Genomic DNA, 22,766 nt, shown 5'->3' on the forward strand with positions numbered 1-22,766 from the left:
TATAACTTAAACTCTCTAGTGGAGTTAATTTCAAAAAATCAGATTAATAATTTTCCTCCACATTAACAATTTTCCTTATTTAAACTAAATATCCATAGTCAAATATCTAAACATAAAGCTGTTTAATAATTTTATTAATATTTTCATTAATTATATATCATGTAAATTATACATAATATAGTTAATAACTGTTAACTGATATTATTAATATTTATCTATACAATGGAGAATTTTATAAGGATTTTAAAAAGCAAAAATACATGAAGCTTTTAAATTAAATTTATATCCTAATAATAAATGTCATTTCATAATAATCTTCCCTTTTTTCCTCCATTATATCAAATCCTCTAATATTTCAAGTTTGAAAGATACCAAAATTCAAGTTAACATCACTTTTTTATCTCTCTCTGTAATAGAGTGCTTTTAGGCATTTTCTTATAATTCCAGGGAATATTTCAGGTTGACATTTTAGCATCACAAATCAGCTCTCTGAATGATCAGATTTCTGGTAGCTTTCTCTTCCATAATCAGAATCAATTAAATTAAGTTAACATTTAATGTGTCATAGATACATTACCCCTGCTCTTCCATGCCTATTGTGACTGCCTTTATAATCACACATTTTTTTCCTACCTCACTGCCTCTTATTTAATTGTTCAACTTTGGTAATTTTTCTCCTTTTCTTTAAATGATCACTGATTAAACATCTCTCAGTGAGGACTAAATACTTAGGCTATCACTAAATTGTCTTTCCTTGGTTTTAAAATTTTTAGTCAATGCAACAGAAATATTGACCCAAATTAAAAAAACAAAAACAAAAACTTTTATAGGTCCACAGCCCTAATTACAACATCTGTCACCTAGATCCTGAATCCTCATGAACTACCTCTGCCCTGAGGTAGTGATGATGATGATGATGACGATGATGATGATGACTGATAATAACAAATGTGCATCTAGAGCTTACCATGTGCCAGATGCTGTTCCAAGTGCTTTATATATATTAACTTATTTAATCCTCACGGCCATCCTTTGAGAGTAGATATATTGCTATCCACATTTTATAGATGAGGAAGCTGAAGCCCAAGAGGTTTAGGTTAGCTAACGCCATCACAGTATTAAAGCCTGGAAGAGCTTCAGACTTCCTGTCTTAGCCATGCCTTGTTAATCCAGCCGTGGAGTTTTTCTGAAGTTCTCCTGAAGAATTTGTCCACAAAAATTACTAGGGAGCAATGTAGACTTTTCTGACAGTTTTGAAAGGGAGACAAAGATGGGCTTACACTATGCACCAATAGCAAACAATCTAAAAATAAAAGTTGGGTATTTATAGTCTCTGAAATCCCTTCCTGGCAATCCTATTCCCTATAGGCATTTCTCTGCGTTGGTCTCACCCCAATGCAGCTCTCATTTCTGTCAATAATCGGCAACTTTTGAGTTTCCCTGCAAACTCTGGTGCTCTCCTCAATTGTACAGAACATTCAGGTCTTCTCAGTCTTTGTTACCCCATTAGCCTACAAAAAAAATCCATGTGCTCAGTACAACCTGCCTTCCCCAGAATAAATTCCATATTCTCAGAAAATAATAATGGTATATAGTGAGGAGAATTGTGCTTCTACTAGAATTTGTTTCTATGTCGTTACATAGCTTTTGTTAATTATCATTGTGATGGCTTATTAAGTTATCTCCCGCTGATGTTCTACAATTAATAAACCATTATTTTATTGTGGAATATTTTGGTAGTTTTTAGTAGGTTTTGTGGTTGTTGTTTGTTTCTGTTTTGTTTTATATAATAATGCAATAAACATTTTTATTCATCTGGACTTGGCCTCTGTTGAACTATTACTTTAGGAAAATTCCCAGAAGAAAGATTACTGGCTCAAAGGTCCAAGTATCTTTATGTTGCATTATTTTCCAAGTAGGTTGTATCAGTTAACAGAGCTCTCACTTGGGTGTAAGTTAAAAGTCATACCAAAACATTGTCAACATTATTACTATAACATTCCTACTATGCTGAAGGATGAAAATATTTTCCTCACATATTTGTTTTCTATTTGTATTTTTTCTAGTATAAGTGCTTTATCTACACACTTGGATCGTTGCTTATATGGTGAATTTTTTTCTTTGTTATTTGTTTTGTTTTTGGGTTTCAACACCATTTGCACACAAAGACCAACAACTTTTTGTCTGCTGTACTTGATACAAGCCTTTTAACTTGCTTTACTATTTTTCACTTTAGTGAAGTTTTGCATTCTGAGTATACTTCAAACAGACTTTGAATTGGCCAGTCTTCTCCTATGTGATTGTTCTTTTTGCTTCAGAGCTAAGAAATCCATCTCGTCTAGAAATCAGATAACAATTTTATTTTCTCCTTTAAGATAATAGTTCTAGGTTCATCTCTTTCATTGACTTGAATATATTTTGGAGTCTGTTGTTGATATTTGGTGTTGAAATAGGTTTTAGTTTTTCCAAATTCTCAAAATCACTGTTTTGTAGAGGGCAAATTTTTTTTTTTTTCATGACAGGAGAAACCTGAAGGATTTGGTGATGGGAAGTGTGTGAACACTCTGGTTTCTGGGAGGGATGGAACAAAGAGTGGTAAAAAGAACAGCACAAAAGGCTCTGCTGGAAATATGGAAGGCAAAGTATCTATTTTATGTTCTGACCTTTGGTAGTCCCTGTGCTGAACTTTTCAATTAGGGCATGAGACCTTGAGTTACTACCTGTGGTAACGGAACTAGATTGATGGGTTAAGCCACTTCAGGTAGCTTAGAAAAGTAGCCTAAGGATATTTTACTCCAGTATGAAGATTTTAGATCAAAATTTGTAAGGAAAGGAAACTATTTAAACCAGGTAATTGAGCATAATTAGAGGTTTAAAGAAGAAAAGAGAACCTGAGTTTTTTCTTCTATCAACTGCAGACATAAAAACAAACCAAAAGAAAAATACTTTGTTAAAATTAGAATAAAATAAATCTTTGTTATAAATAAAAGAGCCTCAGAGTGAATTTTCTCCTACCTTTCCCTAATGACAACTTTTAAAACAAGTGTGCTCGAGTCTCACTCCCCAACATCTGCTAGGGCACAGAGTGTTAAGTCTCATGAGGCCTCTGGTTCCTCCTAGACCCAAAGGTAAGCCAGCTAATACATAGTGTCTGTGCAGAACCAGGAGTTAAAGGGTCACAACAATCAGAAGATGATAATGGTCACAAGATAAGTAGCTCTGGATTTTCCTCTTTTCTTGCCCGCCCCCCTTTTTTTCTTATGTTAGCTTCATAAGAGTATCATGCTTGGTTTTACCTAAAGCCAGAATTCCTCTGCAAGGTAAAAAATACAGTTAAGTAACTGAAGGAAGCTAAGCTCTCTCTGAGAATTCAGGTATTTTATACAGCTGTTATCCTTTAACTTCCTCTATATATCCACAAATTCACAGCATATAAATACCGAGTTAAGGCACAAATATATTTCTTTAATAGCCTGACTCCTCAGTAAAAAAGGATCCTTCTCCAATCAAAGAGTTCTTCTTTCAAAGAATTATGTCTACAGCCAGAAAGTCAGATTAACAAGTATAGCTTTCTAGTACGTAAAGTAGCCTCTTTGGCTGGGGCGTGGCAAAGGGAAACAAAGGGGAGGGACAGGAGAGACATCAGCAATCTCCTTCCTGGGGCACCGGGGTGGCTCAGTCAGTTAAGCGTTCTGACTCTTGGTTTCAGCTCAGGTGGTGATCTCCCGGTCTTGGGATCAAGTCCTGCCTGGGGCTTGGCACTGAGCAGGAGTCGGCTTCAGATTCTCTGTCCCTCTGCCCTACCCCGCTCGTGCTCTCTCCCTCTCTTTCTCTCTCTCTAAAGCAAATAAATAAATAAATAAATAAAATTTAGAAAAAAATTCTACTTCCCAAGTGTCCTCTGTACCATCACTGATATCAGAAGAAAAGTTGTCCTTCCCCCTCTACCAAAGCTAACATCTTAACCCCGCGATCCCATCCACTCCTGACTTTTCTCCATTGGCCAACCCAATTTGTTTATATCACCTCACGCTTCTTCTTTTTGTATTAAACACATGTAATGGGGTGGGAGAAACAAAAAGTGATAATAATAAATAAAGAGAGAGAACTAAGATTTATTGAGTACATGTTTGGACTAAGCAATTTATGTACATTTCCTTCTTTCAGTGTCCTTCAAAATTATAAACCATCACATCAGTGCCATGAAATACCATTTCTAATTCATTTTGCAGATTAAAAACCAGAGAATCCAGGAGTTTAGGTAACTTGGACAAGGTTACACTGCTAATATGCTGCACTGTTGGTATTTATTATTTTTCAAAAGATTTTACTTATTTATTTGACAGAGAGAGACACAGCGAGAGAGGGAACACAAGCAGGGGGAGTGGGAGAGGGAGAAGCAGGCTTCCCGGGGAGGAGGGACCCTGATGCGGGGCTCGATTCCAGGACCCTGGGATCATGACCTGAGCCGAAGGCAGACGCTTAACAACTGAGCTACCCAGGTGACCCTGCACTGTTGGTATTTAAAGTCAAATCTATTTCACTCCAGAGACTGTGCTCTGTACTACTTAGTCTTGCCAAGCTGCAAATCTCCTCTGTCATGAAACAAAACCAAAAATCTTTGAACCTGCTACCCCTTCCAGCTTCTATCTGCTTAACCCAAATGTCATCTGACAAGTCCAGATTACCCACTAGCCAGCACAGGTCCCTGCCTTCTTGCCACACCTCTAGTTTTCTGTCTATAATTCTATTATGGCCATGATTGTGCAAGCCTGTCTCCTCTTCTGGGTTCTAGCAAAACAAAGTTTTTAAGATAATGAGTTCAGATGCTAGACTCTGAATTCATATTCAGTCTTGGGCTGACTAGCTGAATGAGCCTGATAATATTACTTTTCCTCTTTTGCATTTTATCCACTGTAAAAAGATGAAAAGTAAAAATATTTATCTCATAAACTGAAATAATCTCAACTGTCATATAGTAAGAGCTCAATAAACACTGATTACTCTTTTCAGCTGATAAACTACAGGGCAGTGATTGTGTGATATTTGTGCATCTATTGCAACTAAAGTTTTGTTATATTTATTTAATAAAATTTTGAATATATTAATATAGTTAAAAGGAATCTATACTCATTGCTTTTAACTTATTTTCTTTAAACCCTTGTAATGTGGCTTTTACTACCACCAATCCACTAAAATTGTTATTTTCTTTTTTTTTTAAGATTTTATTTATTTATTTGAGAGAGAGAATGAGAGAGAGAGAGAGCATGAGAGGGGGGAGGGTCAGAGGGAGAAGTAGACTCCCTGCTGAGCAGGGAGCCTGATGTGGGACTTGACCCCTGGACTCCAGGATCATGACCTAAGCTGAAGGCAGTCGCTCAACTGACTGAGCCACCCAGATGCCCTAAAATTTTTATTTTCAAAGCCATTAGTAACATCTTAACCAGAAAACCCAATAGTTCCCTGTCCTTAATTTGTTAAATATTGGAGAGTAGTGCCAGTGCCCTACTTCCTAAAAACTTCTCCTGCTCCTTACCAACAGAATAGTATCCAAATGAATATCTATACATCTATATCTCTCTTTCATTGCCAAAACTGTTGATTTAACCTATATATCCTTCATGACCAAATCTGTTGATCTTACCTCCTACAAAATCTCTGTAGTCTACTTTCCTCTACTCATATGCGCTGCTGTGCATCTAATCCTAGTTTTTATAACCTCATACCAAGACTACAGAAATGACTCCTAATTAGTTATCTTAGAGCCACTCTTTCCCCAATCTCATCCTTGTATTACACTTAGGCTAGAATTTTCTTTTCAAAATACAAATGTGATTATACCACTCAGGCCTGAAACCCACCAATGCCTTCCCTTTGCTCTTAGAATAAGGAATAACATCCCTAATGTGGCTGGCCTGGCCAAATACAATCTGACCCTTCCCTCACCACTCCTGCTTCATAGCCAGCAGGCTTCCTTTTGCTTTCTGAGCTCCAAGCACACCAGCTTTCTTTAGGTTCACTTATAATTCTATTCTCGCCAATGGCCCCAGGGTAAGTGGAGTCCCTCTGCACAACCCCTCCCTCCCCCCAGCCTTTTAGCCATGTTTGTTCCTATTTTATCTTCTTATATTTTCCAATTTACCTTCTTTTAGTTTCCCAGGATATTCTTCCCTGGGCTCCCTGATTAGATCATTTGCCTCCATTAAACACTTTAGACAATGCCATTCCTTTCCTTCAGAGAAATTACCACAGCTCTAACTTTATATATATTTGTCAGGTTATTTGATTAATATCTGCCTAAACTATAAATTCTGGGGCACCTGGGTGGCTCAGATGGCTAAGCCTCTGACTCGGTTTTGGCTCAGGTCAAGATCTCGGGGTCATGAGATGGAGCCCCACATCGTGCTCCACATTCAGGGTGGAGTCCCTCTACCTCTGTTTCTCCTCCATTCTCTCTCTCTCTCTTAAATAAATAAAATCTTAAAAAGAAAACCTGCAAAAGAACAGTCAACAAAACCAAAAGACAACCGACAGAATGGGAGAAGATATTTGCAAATGACATATCAGATAAAGGGCTAGTATCCAAAATCTATAAAGAACTTATTAAACTCAACACCAAAAAACAAATGATCCAATCAAGAAATGGGCAGAAGACATGAACAGACATTTTTCCAAAGAAGACATCCAAATGGCCCACAGACACATGAAAAACTGCGCAACACCGCTCACCATCAGGGAAATCCAAATCAAAACCTCAGTGAGATATCACCTCACACCAGTCAGAATGGCTAAAATTAACAATTCAGGAAATGACAGATGTTGGAGGGGATGCAGAGAAAGGGGAACCCTCTTACACTGTTGGTGGGAATGCAAGCTGGTACAGCCACTCTGGAAAACAATATGGAGGTTCCTCAAAAAGTTGAAAATAGAGCTACCATACGATCCAGCAATTGCACTACTGGGTATTTACCCCAAAGGTACAAATGTAGGGATCCGAAGGGGTACGTGCACCCCGGTGTTTATAGCAGCAATGTCCACAATAGCCAAACTGTGGAAAGAGCCAAGATGTCCATCGACAGATGAATGGATAAAGAAGGTGTGGTATATATACACAATGGAATATTATGCAGCCATCAAAAGGAATGAGATCTTGCCATTTACAACGATGTGGATGGAACTGAAGGGTGTTATGCTGAGTGAAATAAGTCAATCAGAGAAAGACATGTATCATATGACCTCACTGATATGAGGAATTCTTAATCTCAGGAAACAAACTGAGGGTTGCTGGAGTGGGGGTGGGGTGGGAGGGATGGGGTGGCTGGGTGATAGACATTGGGGAGGGTATGTGCTATGGTGAGCACTGTGAATTGTGTAAGACTGTTGAATCACAGATCTGTACCTCTAAAACAAATAATACATTATATGTTAAAAAAAAAAAAGAAGATAGTAGGAAGGGAAGAATGAAGGGGGGGAATCGGAGGGGGAGAAGAACCATGAGAGACTATGGACTCTGAGAAACAAACTGAGGGTCCTAGAGGGGAGAGGAGCGGGGTCGGGGATGGGTTAGCCTGGTGATGGGTATTAAAGAGGGCACGTACTGCATGGAGCACTGGGTGTTAAATGCCAACAATGAATCATGGAACACTACATGAAAAACTAATGATGTAATGTATGGTGATTAACATAACATAATAATAAAAAAACACACACAAAAAACCCTGTAAGTGCCATGAGAGTAGTGGGATGTCTATTTCACTTTTGTACACCTAGCATTCACACAGTGCTTGGCACATTGAATGAGCTCAAAATCTTTCATTAAATGACTGAATAATCAATCAATGAGTGTACAATTTGATGTCTCCACCTTTGGGCATTCCTTCTGTCATTTTGCTATCTTTCTTTTCCTCAACACACTCCCAAATACAGGTGTTCTCTAGATTGTTTACTCAGTCATTATTTTTTATCTTTTCATAATTTCTCCCTTAGTAATACCATCTTTTCCCATAGTTTTAACCACCACACCTGTGTGATTCAAAAGATAAATAGATTAGAATCAGTAATAGGTAAATGAAAGAAGTGAGTGCAACAAAACAAGGAATCCAAGTACCATCTAACAGCAATGAGGAGGACCTTATAACTTATGCACCCCTTTAATTCATCTAGGAGATTCTACATCTATCCAGGTGAGGCAGGTACCAGTCCCCACATGTAGCTTCAAGAGGGGAGGCAGATGGATATCAGACCATGCGTAGCAATACTGATGCGTGAAGAAGCAGAACTCCCAAAGGGCAACTCTTTCCAGGGGTCAGTCCCAAAGCCCCCCCACTCAGGATTATGTGTTTAATGGTAATCACAAAAACAGGCTGCTACCTGTTTTGCAGCTTTGTTTCAGTAGGCTCATTCTTTCTAATTTCCAGGCTGTGGAATTATCCATCTAAATCTTTTTCACATAAATGCTGCTTGATGAATAAAAGTACAGTGCAGATTATGTCCCTTAATGGTACTGCTAATCTTCTGTAATAATAGTGGGTGATGATTACTGTTTATGTTATTCAAGGTAAAAATGGATTTGTATGTGTGTGTGTGATTTTGATTTGGAAGGGGAAAAAATGAAATGGGACAGCTGAGTCAGAATGCTAGATTGAAGAAATGGATTAGCACTGATTATTTCTGATTATTTCAGTCCTCTACATGAGGTAAATGCATTAGAAAACCATGTGATTTTCATATTTTAATATTTGATTTCTGAATCGCTGCAAGTGATAAGTAAACCAAAGTGCAGCAGATGTTATTTTATGTTCTGTTTATGAAGTAGAGACAAATCCAGAAAGTACAGGGATTACTGGCATAAAAGCAGAGTGTTAAGTTCCATTTTGTCTCTTCAAGGCCTCTACCTCCCACATAACAGAAACAGAATTATCATCTTCAGACATTTCCAGCCATTATCTCTGTTTGCAAAACCTAACCGTGCCCACCTAATTCCCTGCCCACTTCTGTTTCTGTTAACTTGGCTGCCAATTATAAAATCATGTGGATAGGTGAAGTCTAAACAATGGATTAATAGTTTGTAGACCAAGAACCATTGCTGTTCTTTTTTTTTTTCTTTTCTTTTCTGTTCATAACCCAGCAACCCCTGGGAAGTAGGAGTGGGAAGGATTTCTTATCTGAAGGTTCTATCCTTAAGTCCATACTGCTAAATATTCTTCTCTATCATAGTTACCCAAGTGTGGCTCATGCCAGCAGCCATTTTAAAGTGGAATTTGCTTTCTCTTTAGTAAAAACTGAGGGGGAAAGTCCATGCAGAATAGATGCAATATATATATTTTTTTAAATTTTTATGTATTCATTTATTTAGTTAGTGTCTCAGTCAGATGAGCTCAGTTAAAATCCTTGTTTATCTGTCTTTTCAAGCCTTGATTACTAACATTTTTTCATAACGCTTTTTTCCCTAACATTTAGTGTTCTTGGTCACTTCTATTTGCTAACCTACCCAAACTGGGTTTTCTTTCTGTTCCTGTTACTATTGGTTTTACATTATGACTATTTCCCTTTAAGTCATTTAAAAAGAGCATCTCACCCAAGAGATTCTATATGCTTTCTGTTAAGGCAGATTTCAGTCCTCTGATGTATCTCAAAGAGTATATGAATGTGAGTCCACAGCTGACAAAAGTAGCAAATAAAGAAAGAGGAAGAGCAGCTTCTAAAAGGTACTTCCTCTCAAGAATTGGTCTCAAAGTCCTCCTATGTAGGTGGTATTGATGATAATGCAGGAGCATGTGTGGGTGGTAATCAGAGGCACAGGCTTCGCTGAACTCTATTCCCTGACACAACCTGATTGAGCAGCTGTCCTATTCTGGGCACATGGCTTGCTTACCTATAGCCTTATATGACTGCACCTCTCCAATTATGTCTTTTGGGGGTATTGTTTCTGAAATATACCAGGCTCTTCAGTCTCTGGTTTATAGGCTACTACTGCCCTTTCTTTTCTTTCTTTCTTTCTCTTTCTTTTTCTTTCTTTCTTTCTTTCTTTCTTTTTTTTCTTTCTTTCTTTCTTTCTTTCTTTCTTTCTTTCTTTCTTTCTTTCTTTCTTTCTTTCTTTCTTTCTTTCTTTCTTTCTTTCTTTCTTTCTTTCTTTCTTTCTTTCTTTCTTCCTTCCTTCCTTCCTTCCTTCCTTCCTTCCTTCCTTCCTTCCTTTCTTCTTTCTTTCTTTCTTTCTTTCTTTCTTTCTTTCTTTCTTTCTTTCTTTCTTTCTTTCTTTCTCTTTCTTTCTTTCTATTGTTTTGTTTGTTTTTACTTCAGCCCTTTTCATTGCATGTTGCAGAATTGAGCCTGATGAATTCAAGTACTCATTTCCATAAAGCTGATGGCTGACTTACCTACCTGTGGGTGTAGACTACACCAAAGAGATGATTTTAAATCATGAAAATCCTCCAGAAGGGGGTGAAAATGTCAAAAGCCTATCATAGTCACAGTTCTTTCTTTTTTCCCTACTCTTTATCTCACTCTCCACCAAATTCAGAATGAAGGAAATACTGAAAATCCAGATACTTTGCTGGGATTATAACTCCATGGGTCCCATATCTACACGTTTCTGATTTGAGGCTCCTTAGAAGCGTTGGGATGCATGAGATCATTATCTTGCTGAGTGAAACTATAAAGTAAACCTCTGGTTCAGTTGTGTGCAACAAAGACAGTATATGTTGGGGTTAGCCAGGAAGCTATATATTATGTAAATCCAGCTAATTACCAGGTTTCAAATTACCTCTGCAGCGCTATGGTTGTAATGACACTAAACCCCAACCTCGGCTGACATGAGGCCTTTATTGCTCATCTAGGCCAATGGATGGTATGCATGTGTGTGCTCGTGCATCACTTGTGAGTATGTGTGTGTGTGTGAGAGAGAGAGAGAGAGAGAAGAGAAGAGGGAGAAGGAAAAAGAGTAACAGAAAGCATTAGTGAGAATGGAAGGAATTTGAAAGGCAAAGTAAGTGTATTTATAAAATTGGAGACCTAAATGGGATTGAATCAGTGTTTCCATCTCTTTACCAGGGGTGCATGGCTATAGAAGTGTATTTTCCTAAGGTTCTCAATTTTCCTTGATTCACATGACTTACACAGACCTTAAAATGGATAATGATGGATCATAATTAGAGAGAGAAGGAGAGTCAGACAGGGAAGCTGCTGGAGATGAGAAGTGATGGAAGGGCACCAATCCTCAAAGTGCTGAGGCATTTTAATCACCTCAGACTTGGCCTCAAGTGCTAGCACCTTCAGAGACTAATAACTGTGATCCTTAGCAAAAGAAAATTGGGTTTGTGACATCTTGAATAGGGAAAAAATGACACTTCTTGTTTTTAGGTACAAATGAGACACGTAGACAGCCCAGAGCAAGATAGCCCTGTAGGAATCTCCTCAGGGGGTAGGTAATAGATCAGCTTACTCTAACACTGACTAGGTCCTAAAACTAGTCTCCTTTCCCACATAAAGAGCTCATGAAGAGAGTGGCACCTGAATATACTACTTGGGAGAACTGAAATGGAAGTATTCTGGCTAAAAATCATTTAAAAGATTTCCTTATAACCCTTTTAAATTTCAAATGTTAAAAGGAAGGAATCAGAAGATAACAACTGTTGATTCAGTGACACACACTATCTAAAACATTCACTTCCAACCTATGATCAAAGCCATTGATTCTACCCACTTTTGTTCTCCTCGTGTGAAAGAGAAAATCCAGTCAGAGAACAGCCTTCTGAGTTTTGTATCCATTTTCTTTCTCTGTCTCTGATCCCCTTGCTGAGTAACTGCCTCCTAGAAGATGTCTTACTTTGGCATTTGAGGCAAGTGTACATGTGAATGTTGTAAATTTACATGATTCTTCCAAGAAACATAATAGTGATACAAAAAGCATACTTAATCTCAACTTAATGTCTGAAAATTCTTTTCCTAGCTTTGTAACTTAGAACCTGGTGAACCAGTTGATCAAACAATCTCATGAATGAAATAAGTGCATTTTATACTTCCAGTTGCCCCAAATGTGTGGGTGTGTGTGTAATATGAAGCGAATGACTTAAAATGCACAACTGTGTAGCTGTCCAAAAGAGATAACTAAAAGTCTTTCATGCTGGGGATGCAAGGAATTAGGTGTCTAGGAGTTAGTAAATGAGGAGATAGAGGTTAATAGGCAAATTTTGGTGTGGTACTATTTCCTTGTTTCCACCATCTAACAACAGTCAACATTAATAGAGGAAAGCTTTCTGGGAGTGACTCTCTTAAGAGGAATGTTACTCCACCCCACCTCACCCATTTTACCGCTAGTATGGGTTTTTCTGCTAACCGATCACACCTTCACTTATCTACAGAAAATTGTCCTAGGATGATTACTCTATCTGCTTTACCCAGAGGCAGCCTCCCCAATGACTGAGTGGTATGAGTATGCGAGTAGGTGGGAGGTCCTGCTAACAAAATCTCCACCACCTTGTCACCACAAGGCAGGCAAACTCTACAATGCAACATTTATGTGGTATAAAGCTGAAGCTAGATATCACTTGAAATCATATCTTTACTTAGCTTCTCTCCTGCCCTGTCCTAATTTCCTCATTTTATTTGAGGCTTCTCCTAAGAGCACTTTCTAATAAGTCATTTACATAAGATTCATGTCTTAAGCTTTGCTTTTAAGGGAGCCAGACCTAAGACAAATAGTTATAAATGATGTTCAAAATGTCCTTAAATGCCATCTTGTGTTCTAAATGTAGACTTTTTGTTCATCAATCATTGAATGAACATTTAAGAATCTTATGGTGATGTTTACTGCCAGCCAGCAGTTAAACTTGGATATTAATACTACTGTTTTTGGTAGAGCAGGGTTTTTTGCAATTATTTGAATATTTTACTGCTTTTCCCCCCATATATTTTATGAGAATTAATAGGAAATTGAAAAATTAAAGTGCTCATAATAATGACCAAAGGTTGTGGTCTGAAACAACAACAACAACAACAAAACCCCCCCACAATAAAATTAAAGCCAAGATAAAAATCATTACAGCTCCACTGAAACGGTGAGTGTTTTAGCCTCATTCCGACTAAATAAACATGAAGTAGCAGAATATGATCAGTTGTGAAGGAAACAGACAAAAGTAAAGAATATCTACAGAAGGTTTGGAAATATAGCTTTGAGTATTTTGTCTAAAGGAAGAAAGGATTATAGTAAATCTCCTTTTTTAAAACGTTTTTTAACTTTTGTGTTTATTCAGGGTATGTTATATATGAATGTATACTCCACATAGGAGTAGGAAATTAAAATTTTAAGAATGGAAAAGTAAGAAATCCAGTGGAAAGGGAAGAGGAAAGAAGAGCCTGGCAGGCCTAGATGTACACCCAGACCTCTCTTCAAGTACCTGCTACTGAGACTACTGGAGGGCAGCCTCTCCCTCCTGCACCTTTGGCTCTACTGTAGCAATTGCACTGAGGCCATGCTTCTGCTGGGCTACTCCCTGTTAGAGACTGAGTACAGCAGACACAGCAGACTTGGGACATTTCTGCTCAACGCAGGGCTCTTTTAACACACAACCTTTGTTCTAGGTTTCCCCATCAGCCTAGTTGAGGCTTTCTCAGGAAAGCACTGTAGTCCTTGGGGTCTGGGTGGCTCAGGTGGTTAAGTGTCTGCCTTCGGCTCGGGTCGCAGTCCAGGGTCCTGGGATCGAGCCCCGCTGCATCAGGCTCCCTGCTCAGTGGGAAGCCTGCTTCTCCCTCTCCCTCTGCCTGCCGCTCCCCTGCTTGTGTGCATGTGCACGTGTTCTCTCTGTCAAATAAATAAATAAATCTTAAAAAAAGGAAAGCGTTGCAGTCCGAAGCTCCTCTTACCCAATATTTTTTCCTTTTCTCTCTCCTTTCACAGATGTCAGACCTGATGATTACACTGAAGTTTCTCCCAGCCTCCCATACCCCTTCTTTCTTTATCCTTTACAGTTGTTTCTTCCAATAACTCTCGTGTGCATCTAAATCTTTCTTGACAAATTCTTCTCTGAAAACCCAAACTGACACAAAGAGGTATAATTTAAGGAATAAAAATGTACATTATTCATTCACTGCATCTTCTCAAAGAAATACTTTCAAAGTAATTTTGCAAGGTATAGATAGTGGGCTTATAGTTTTTTGCCATCAACCTATAAGGCTAACAATTTAAGCAAATAGGACCAGCTGAATAATCAGTTTCTTAATTGGATATCTGGTTGTACATCTTCACAACTAGTTTAAATAGAACACAAAATCCAACCTTCAAGAATAGCCAGAATCCAGAGCACTGACAAAACTAAAATGCTGATGAGGATGTGGAGCAACAGGAACTCTCATTCATTGCCGATGGGGATGAAATGGTACAGCCACACTTTGGGAGACCGTTGGCAGCTTCTTACAAAACTAAACATACTCTTACCATACAGTCCAGCAATCCTGTTCCCTGGTATTTACCCAAAAGAGTTGAAAACGCATGTCCACAAAAGCCTGCACATGGATGTTATCAGCAGCTTTATTCCTGATTGCCAAAACTTGAAAGCAGCCAAGATGTCCTATAGTAGATGAATGGATAAATTGTGGCTTATCTAGACAAAGGAAGATTATTCAGCACTAAAAGAAATGAGCTACCAAACCAGGAAAAGACATGCAGGAAACTTACATGCACGTCACTAAGTGAAAGAAGCCCCATCCGTAAAGGACTATATACAATATTACTCCAATTATATGACATTTTGGAAAGGCAGAACTATGGAGACAGTAAAAAGATTGGTGGTTGCCAAAGGTTAGGAGGGAGAAAAAGGTGAATAGGTGGAGCACAGAGGCTTTCAGGACAGTGAAACCACTTTGTATGAAGTGATAATGGTGAATGAAATGATAAATTTGTCCAAATAAACAGAAGATACAACACTAAGAGTGAACCTTAAAGTGAACTTTGGACTTTGGGTGATTTTGATGTGTCCACACAGATCTATCAGTTATAACAAACGTACCACTCCGATGGGGCTGTTGATAATGATGGGGGTTACATGTACGTGTGGGCACAGGGCATACAGGAACTCTCTGTAACTTCTGCTCAATCTTCCTGTGAACTAAAACTTACCCAAAAAAAGTCTATTAAAAGTGAGAAGAAAAGAAAAAGTCAGCCTTTATACCACAAAAGAAAAAGTCCTCAGATGATAAGAACTCATTATGAATCACATGTGCTTTGGGAAGTCTATTTTATTCCACTGGGCTTTAATTTTCTTGCCTAGAAAATCAGACTTAATAGTCTTTATATCGAACACACAGAAAACATATTTTCCTGTGTTGCCATAACCAATGCTCATCTCCCTTATCTCTGAATCACAAAGAATTTGATTGCAATGTAAATATATATTGTATGTTTTCTTTCCAATTTTCAGACTTGGAAAGAGGAGAGACTACTAAAAAGAAAAAGATTCTACTTTAACCTATCAATGAAAAAGCAGGAACTATAAATTTGAATACTAATCCTCCCACAGATTTATCACATATCCTTAAGTTACTGAAGCCCCTAAATGTGGTAGAAAAGTGTCAATGACTCCTTGTAATATTCTCGGCTTAAATATTTTAAAAGGCAATGGCCCATGTAGTAGAGCCTCAGTGAACTGTGGAGACTTCACAGAGGAGACTGGAAGTCCTTTAGGCTGGGACACACAGGGAAGGAAATTAGAAAGGAGGTGGAAACTTTTAGAGCAGAAGAGATTAGAGGGTAAGAAACTGAAGACTTTTGGGGCCATGTTAATAAGCTGTGGAGGGCACCTGATTTTACCTCCAGCTGAAGCTTTCATTACCCAGTTGCTGGTACTGGTGGTGACGCACACCTCTCAGTTGAGATACTCCATTACTTGTCCTTAATTGAAGACGGCCACCTCACCCAGTATCAGGCCTTCTCTGCAAGGCTCAATACAGGATACCAAATGCTTGGCTCACTTGACTTTAGCTGAGACTTAAGCTGGGAAGGGCTAGTACCCCCGGCTTCAGACATCTCATAAGAATTGCTGAGGCCTTGGTCATATCTGCATTACAGTTCAACTTCTCCTGACAATTCCTGCTTCCAATACCGCCACAGAGGTATTGCTTTTCAGAGTGTCCCCCCAACAATTCAACAACTCTCTGCATGCAAATTCTGTCTTAGTCTCTGCCTCCAGGGAACCTAACCCAAGATCCCAGTCCTGTCAAAAAGCATCAAAAGATGGAGTGAATGAATTCAGTTGAGTGCCACAGTCATGACGGGCCCCAGGAATATGCGTAAGAAAGAACAGGTTTGGACAGATTTACTATGCAGAAGACAGCACCACTAGTACATTAGTATCTGAGCACCTATGAGCATGCGTATTTCGTGTTGAAGTTGAAATATATCCTGTGGCCTAGATAAAAACATATATATATATATATATATATATATATATATACTTTTCCTTAGATCAGTGGGCCTGCATAAAGAATTTACCTTAGCCTAAAAAGTGAATATAAGTAACAATCTGATGAATAAATAAACAAATAAATAAATGGAAAGTAATACAAAAACATACTTAAGGGTTGAATCCTAGACCCTGTCATGAAAGGCAGACTCAGTGCTTATTGGCCAGTCAACATTGGACAAAACCACCCTGACAATTGGAAATCATTGTTTATTCCAATTGCTTGCAATTGTCTAGAGTGATTTTTCTCATTTGTAAGTTTGCACATTATTTATCAACAACTCAGTTTTCTGGGCTGCAGATACAATGTATATGTTCTTCCTTCCTTATATTACCGTAAAACTCCATTTTATTCCCTCTGCAGTCCCTTCTCTGTTCCCCTCTATTAAAAACAATTTATTTTTTTCTTGTACAAAGCTAAATGATATAACATGGGGTCACTCACAGATGTAGGAAAGATGATTAAAGAATCTCCCACCCTATTAGAGGCCATCAGTCACCCACCCACATCCAGCCAACTTCTGAAAACATATGTATTTATTTTTTACTTTGGTTATATAAAGCATGCTTAAAATAAGGACGGAAAATGCCCCTTCAGATCTGGTCCTTTATTTTTTTTTTTTTTTGTTTTAGTTCTATTCTTTATAAAGTTTGTCAGTATTTTTCTAAGATTTTATTTATTTATTTGACAGAGAGGAGAGAGAGAGAGAGAGAGTACAAGTAGGTAGAGTGGCAGGCAGAGGGAGAGGGAGAAGCAGGCTCTCCGCTGAGCAGGGAGCCTGATGCGGGGCTCGATCCAGGGACCCCAGGATCATGACCTGAGCTGAAGGCAGCTGCTTAACCAACTGAGCCACCCAGGCGCCCCAAGTTTGTCAGTATTTCAATTCTAATGGAATGCCCATACTGTGACATAACAGGCCTAAAGCAATGAAAGTATGATATGTTAAAGACTTGCTGCCTTCTCTCCAAGAAAATCATAATAATTAGTAATCATGACTAAAACTGTGTACATCAGTAGTAGATGTGATACTCTATATTCTATGCCTATTTCTTTGAAATTCCAACTTCCTAAGTCTCAGTACAAATCTTGAGTCAGCCATGGTCTTCAGTTGATATTTATTGTTTCTCCATTTCTCTCATATTTGGCTAATGACACTCCTTACAGAATGGTCCTTTGGCTTATTGATGTCCATCATAACATTCCAAAACAAAAGGGATATCTGTTGAGCAAATATTACTTTTTTTCAAACTTCAAACTAATAAAAAATAGTACAAAAAAGCAAAAATGATGTTCAAGGGAGTGGAAGGAAGAGGAGCTAGAGAAAGGGATGTTACCAGTGTTAAAACTGTGTCATTATATGTCATCAAATTTTAAATCCAATTTTTTGCCACATATTGTATAATACATATTATGTATTTGGGGACAGAATATGGGCAGCTGAGGGTTGCCTGGGTGGCTCAGTCGGTTAAGCTTCCCCTTCAGGTAGGTCATGATCTCGGGGTCTTGGGATCGAGTCCTGCATCGGGCTCCCTGCTCAGCAGGGGAGTCTGCTTCTCCCTCTCCCTCTACCTTCTCCCTCTGCCTCTGCTCATGTGTGCTCTCTCTCATTCACTCTCTCTCTCAAATAAATAAATAAAATCTTTTTAAAAAAATTATGGGTAGCTGATATATAACTTATCTTCCAAAGGAATGCTGCTGAAAGTAAGTAAAAGAAATTTTGAAAAACTGCATCATTTGTAGGGATTAGTAGGCCGTCTCTGCAGCACTGGCTATAAAAGCAAATGTCTATACCTTGCCATTCAGAGCTAGGCCAACAGCTTCTTAAAAGAGACTTAGATGTTTTTAGACAGAGAGGAATTTCTTTAATAAGAAGAAACAACATCAGGCAGTGACTTTGGACTATAGGTGAGATAAGACTTTATTTACTTGGACAAAGGCTGCACATGTTTATATTTATTGAATACTTTTCAATATTAACTCATTTCATCCTCCTAATCACTCTCTGAGGAATATACCATTATCTTATTATATAAATGAGAAATCAGACACTTGGATGTATAATATAACCTGCCCAAAGTTCACAGTTGTTAATTGTCAGAGCTGACATTTGCACTCAGAATGTCCAATTCTAGAACCCATTCTTTTAAAAAAGAACATATTGCAGGGGTGCCTGGATGGCTCATTAAGCATCTGCCTTCGGCTCAGGTCCTGGGATCGAGCCCCACATCGGGCTCCCTGCTCAACAGGAAGCCTGCTTCTCCTTCTCCCACTCCCCCTGCTTGTGCTCCTGCTCTCGCTATCTCTCTCTCTGTCAAATAAATAAATAAAATCTTTAAAAAATATAACATATTGCAAAGGCAAAGTCAGAAGGGCAAAAACACATGCCCCATTAAACAGAAGGCCAGGAAGCAATCAGCATGTTCCACTAACCTGAGTTCTCATTTGTAATAAGAGAAAAATATCAATAGATATTGTTTTATAATCTAGTCTCTCACCTTGCCCAAAGATTGGTGAGCTCCATTAAACAAGAAATCTAGATGAGCTTTATCTCTAGTACCTGGACAGAGCTTGGAACATAAATACTCAATACACATATATCTGATAAATAAAGGAAGTTGATAAAAAAGAAATACCAGGATAAAACCCTGAAATTTTATCTTTCCCTCCATGCTTGTACTTTTGCTTACAACATTTGCCCTATTTTGTCAGTAGTATGTATTGTCTCAGGAACGATTTTTGACTATAAGCAGGAATGTCAAAAGAAGAAGCCAATGTTCATCTTACGACTTCCATATGAGACCCTTGAGACCCAAAACTAAAATGAGAGCCCTTGAGAGAAAAATATTTTTTAAGGCTCAAAAAATGAAGCATAACTGATTTTCCTGTAACACTGAGAGGCAATAAAATCTTGTTCAAGGTTGAGTTGTGGGGAAAATCTTCAGAACTAGGATAAGACAGAAAAAGAAGAAGAATATAAAAGTGAAGTTAAGATATACAGAGCGTCAGCTGGAAAGTTTCAATACATGTATAATTAGAATCCCAGCCTGAAAGAAAGGAAGAAGGAAGGAAGGAAGGAAGGAAGGAAGGAAGGAAGCAAGGAAGCAAGGAAGCAAGAAAGCAAGAAAGCAAGAAAGCAAGAAAGCAAGAAGCAAGAAAGCAAGAAAGCAAGAAAGAAAGAAAAGAAAGAAAGAAGAAAGAAAGAAAGAAAGAAAGAAAGAAAGAAAGGAAAGGAAAGGAAAGGGAAGGGAAGGGAAGGGAAGGGAAGGAAGGGAAGGGAAGGGAAGGGAAGGGAAGGGACGGGAAGGGAACGGAAGGGAAGGAAGACAGACAGATGGACATAAGGAAGGAAGGCAATATTCAAAGAGATGACGGTTGAGACATTTCCAATACATACATTCAAAAAGCCCCCTACAATCCCATGTATGATAAACTAAAACAAACAACAAATCCTCACTTAGATATATAATAGAGAAACTGAAGAACATGAAACACAGATGGGAAACTCCCATAAGCAGCCAATGTGAAACTATCAGTTATCTCTAGAGGAAAACTATCAAACTGACAGCTGAATCCCCACAGCAACATTGGAAGCCAGAAAAAAAAAAAAAAATGGTATCTTCAATATGTTAAGAGAAAATAAACTGTCAAGTTAGAATTCTAATTTGCCAAACTAATTTTCAACAAAGCCCAATGTTGCATTTTCTCTACCAGCAGACATTCAGAATATCCTTCAAGTAAAGTAAAATTTACACCATAATAAGGTATGGAAGGACAAGAAAATGGTAAACATGTAGGTTAATTTAAACACATCAGAACAGTACAAAAATTACAATTTGGGGTTCTTACTGTCAATCTGGAGCTTCAAAATTGTGTTTTTAATTCATTTGGTCTCATCATAGGTATATTAGTGTCTTATTACGGATGTTACAAATTGCCATGACTTAGCGGCTTAAAACAACACAAATTTATTATATTGCAGTTCTGTTGGTCTCAGTGAATCAGAGCGTGGGTAAGGCAGTGTTTCCACTGGAAGCTCTAGGACAGCTTTAGGAAATAATTAATTTCCTTGCTTTTTCTAGCTAAAAGTCTCCCTCTATGTCTAGAGGTTGCCTATCCTCCCTGGCTTGTAGCTACATTCTTTCACCTTCAAAACCAGCAGAGTTGGGGTGAATCTTTCTCATGCCATCTTTCTGGTTCTCCCTCTTCTGCCTCCCCTGTTCCACTTATAAGGACTCCTACGATGACATTGGTCCTAGGTGGATAATCCAGAAAAAAATCTCCCCATGGTCAGTCAGCTGATTAGCAACCTTAATTCCAACTGCAACCTGAATTTCTCTTTGTCATGTGACATATCATATTCATAGGTTCCAGGCATTAGGACGGGAACACCTTTAAGATGCCAGTATTCTTCCATTATATATACTTCTATTCTTTTACCAGTTTTTAATATGCAGTGATCCATGTCTAGTTATATAGAATTTTTGTATTAAGGTTAAACTTTTCTTATAAACTATTTTTTTAAAATCATAAATATATTAGTAACAAAGTAGCCAATAAATATAGAAAAGCAGAGAAAGAGGTTTGGAGACTATTTCATAGTTTCTTCCAAAGGCAAAAGTATTTTTACTCTATAGTTCAGCAATTCTACTCTTAGGCATTTCCCCAAGATAAATGAAAAGATATGTTCACAGAAAAGCTTGTATGTGAATATTCATAGCAGCTTTATTTACAATAGCCCAAAAGCTGGCAACAACCCAAATGTTCATGAGCAGCAATATAGGTAAACAAATCACGGTATATTCAGAAAAGGACTAAATTATTGATGTACTCAACAATATGGGTGAATCACAACTCTATTTTTGAATGAAAGAAGCCATATAAACAAATACAAATGAATACATACTGTATGATTCATTTACATGAAATTTGAGGACAGATCTAATAATACATGATAGAAGTCTGAAAGGTTTTGGCCCTAGCTGGAGGTGGGAAAGTGACTGGAAAGGGCAAAAGGGAATTTTTTTAGAGTGTGTGCATGGTGGTTACTCAGGAATATACAATTGTCAAATTCACTGAACTTAAGAACTATGCAATTCAATAATCTATCCAAGCTCCCTGGTAACTATCCCGAGAGCATCTGAGTAACTCCAAATTCTATCTGTTTTGCACAGAAAGTTTAATTCCTTTGCTATTAAATTTACTCTCATTCTTCCTCTTGTTAAAATTACTTCTAGGGAATCAGTAAGAAGCTCCATTTATTTCTGGATCTAAACAAGTAGCCAAACACATATATTGCCCCAATTTAAACATATATCCCATGCACATAACTATTTTCAGGGAATAAATGTCCTTGCCTCTCTCTCATGGGCTGATGCTTTATTTATTTCTCTTCCAAATTTATAATCCGCAATGACTGTACTCAGTGCCACAGGAGAAGAGTGCATTATTGCACGCTCATTACCTTTAAAAGGTGTATCTATTTCTCATTAATTAGAACGAAATAAGATCAAATAATACCCAATTCATGATAATTTCTGTTCTCGTAAATTGACATCATCAAACAAATGGAATTCAAGACAATGAATATTTCCAATTAGAATTTCTTCAACCTTATTTACATTCAATTTTCCCTTATAAAAATTTAAATTCAATCATTTTTATTTACTGGAAGTATAAGAAGCTCACACTAATTAGATCTGAAGTACAAAATTCAATTATATAAGGTAGGTCACGTTAAACTCATTTGTCAAAGTTCAAATTTTAAGTAACTTTTAGATAGTTTCTTGTTATGAACTTACACTTTTTGAGTCAAAATCTTTTGTGTAAGTAACTTTAAAAAAAAACTAAATGCTTTGAACTTCACATTTTCTTATCCTTATCAATCTATGGACATTATTTCACTTATTTTTCCAAAACTCAGGGTGATATGGCAGGTTTTTGTTTTGAAGTATAGCTGCAACACAATTTTACATTGGTTTCAAGTGTATAACATAATAAATTCGACAACTCTATATATACATTATTCCATGCATCACAAGTGTAGCTACCATCTGTCACTATTACAATACCAGTGATTATATTCCCTATGCTGTACCTTTCATCCTGCTGACTTATTGTGACATGTCAGTTATAATTATCTTTCCGCTAATTCCAAATATAGTACTTTTCTAAAAAAAAATCCCAAATAAATCCTAATTTTTCAAACTTTAACTTGTTTTTCTCTTTCATTTCATGTTTCTGAACATTTAGTAACATCTGGAGCCATATATTTAGTTTTCACCTTTGAAATTAATTTAGAAAAAACTATGGAT

The sequence above is a fragment of the Zalophus californianus genome, chromosome 6 (assembly GCF_009762305.2).
Source record: "Zalophus californianus isolate mZalCal1 chromosome 6, mZalCal1.pri.v2, whole genome shotgun sequence".
NCBI lineage: Eukaryota > Metazoa > Chordata > Mammalia > Carnivora > Otariidae > Zalophus > Zalophus californianus.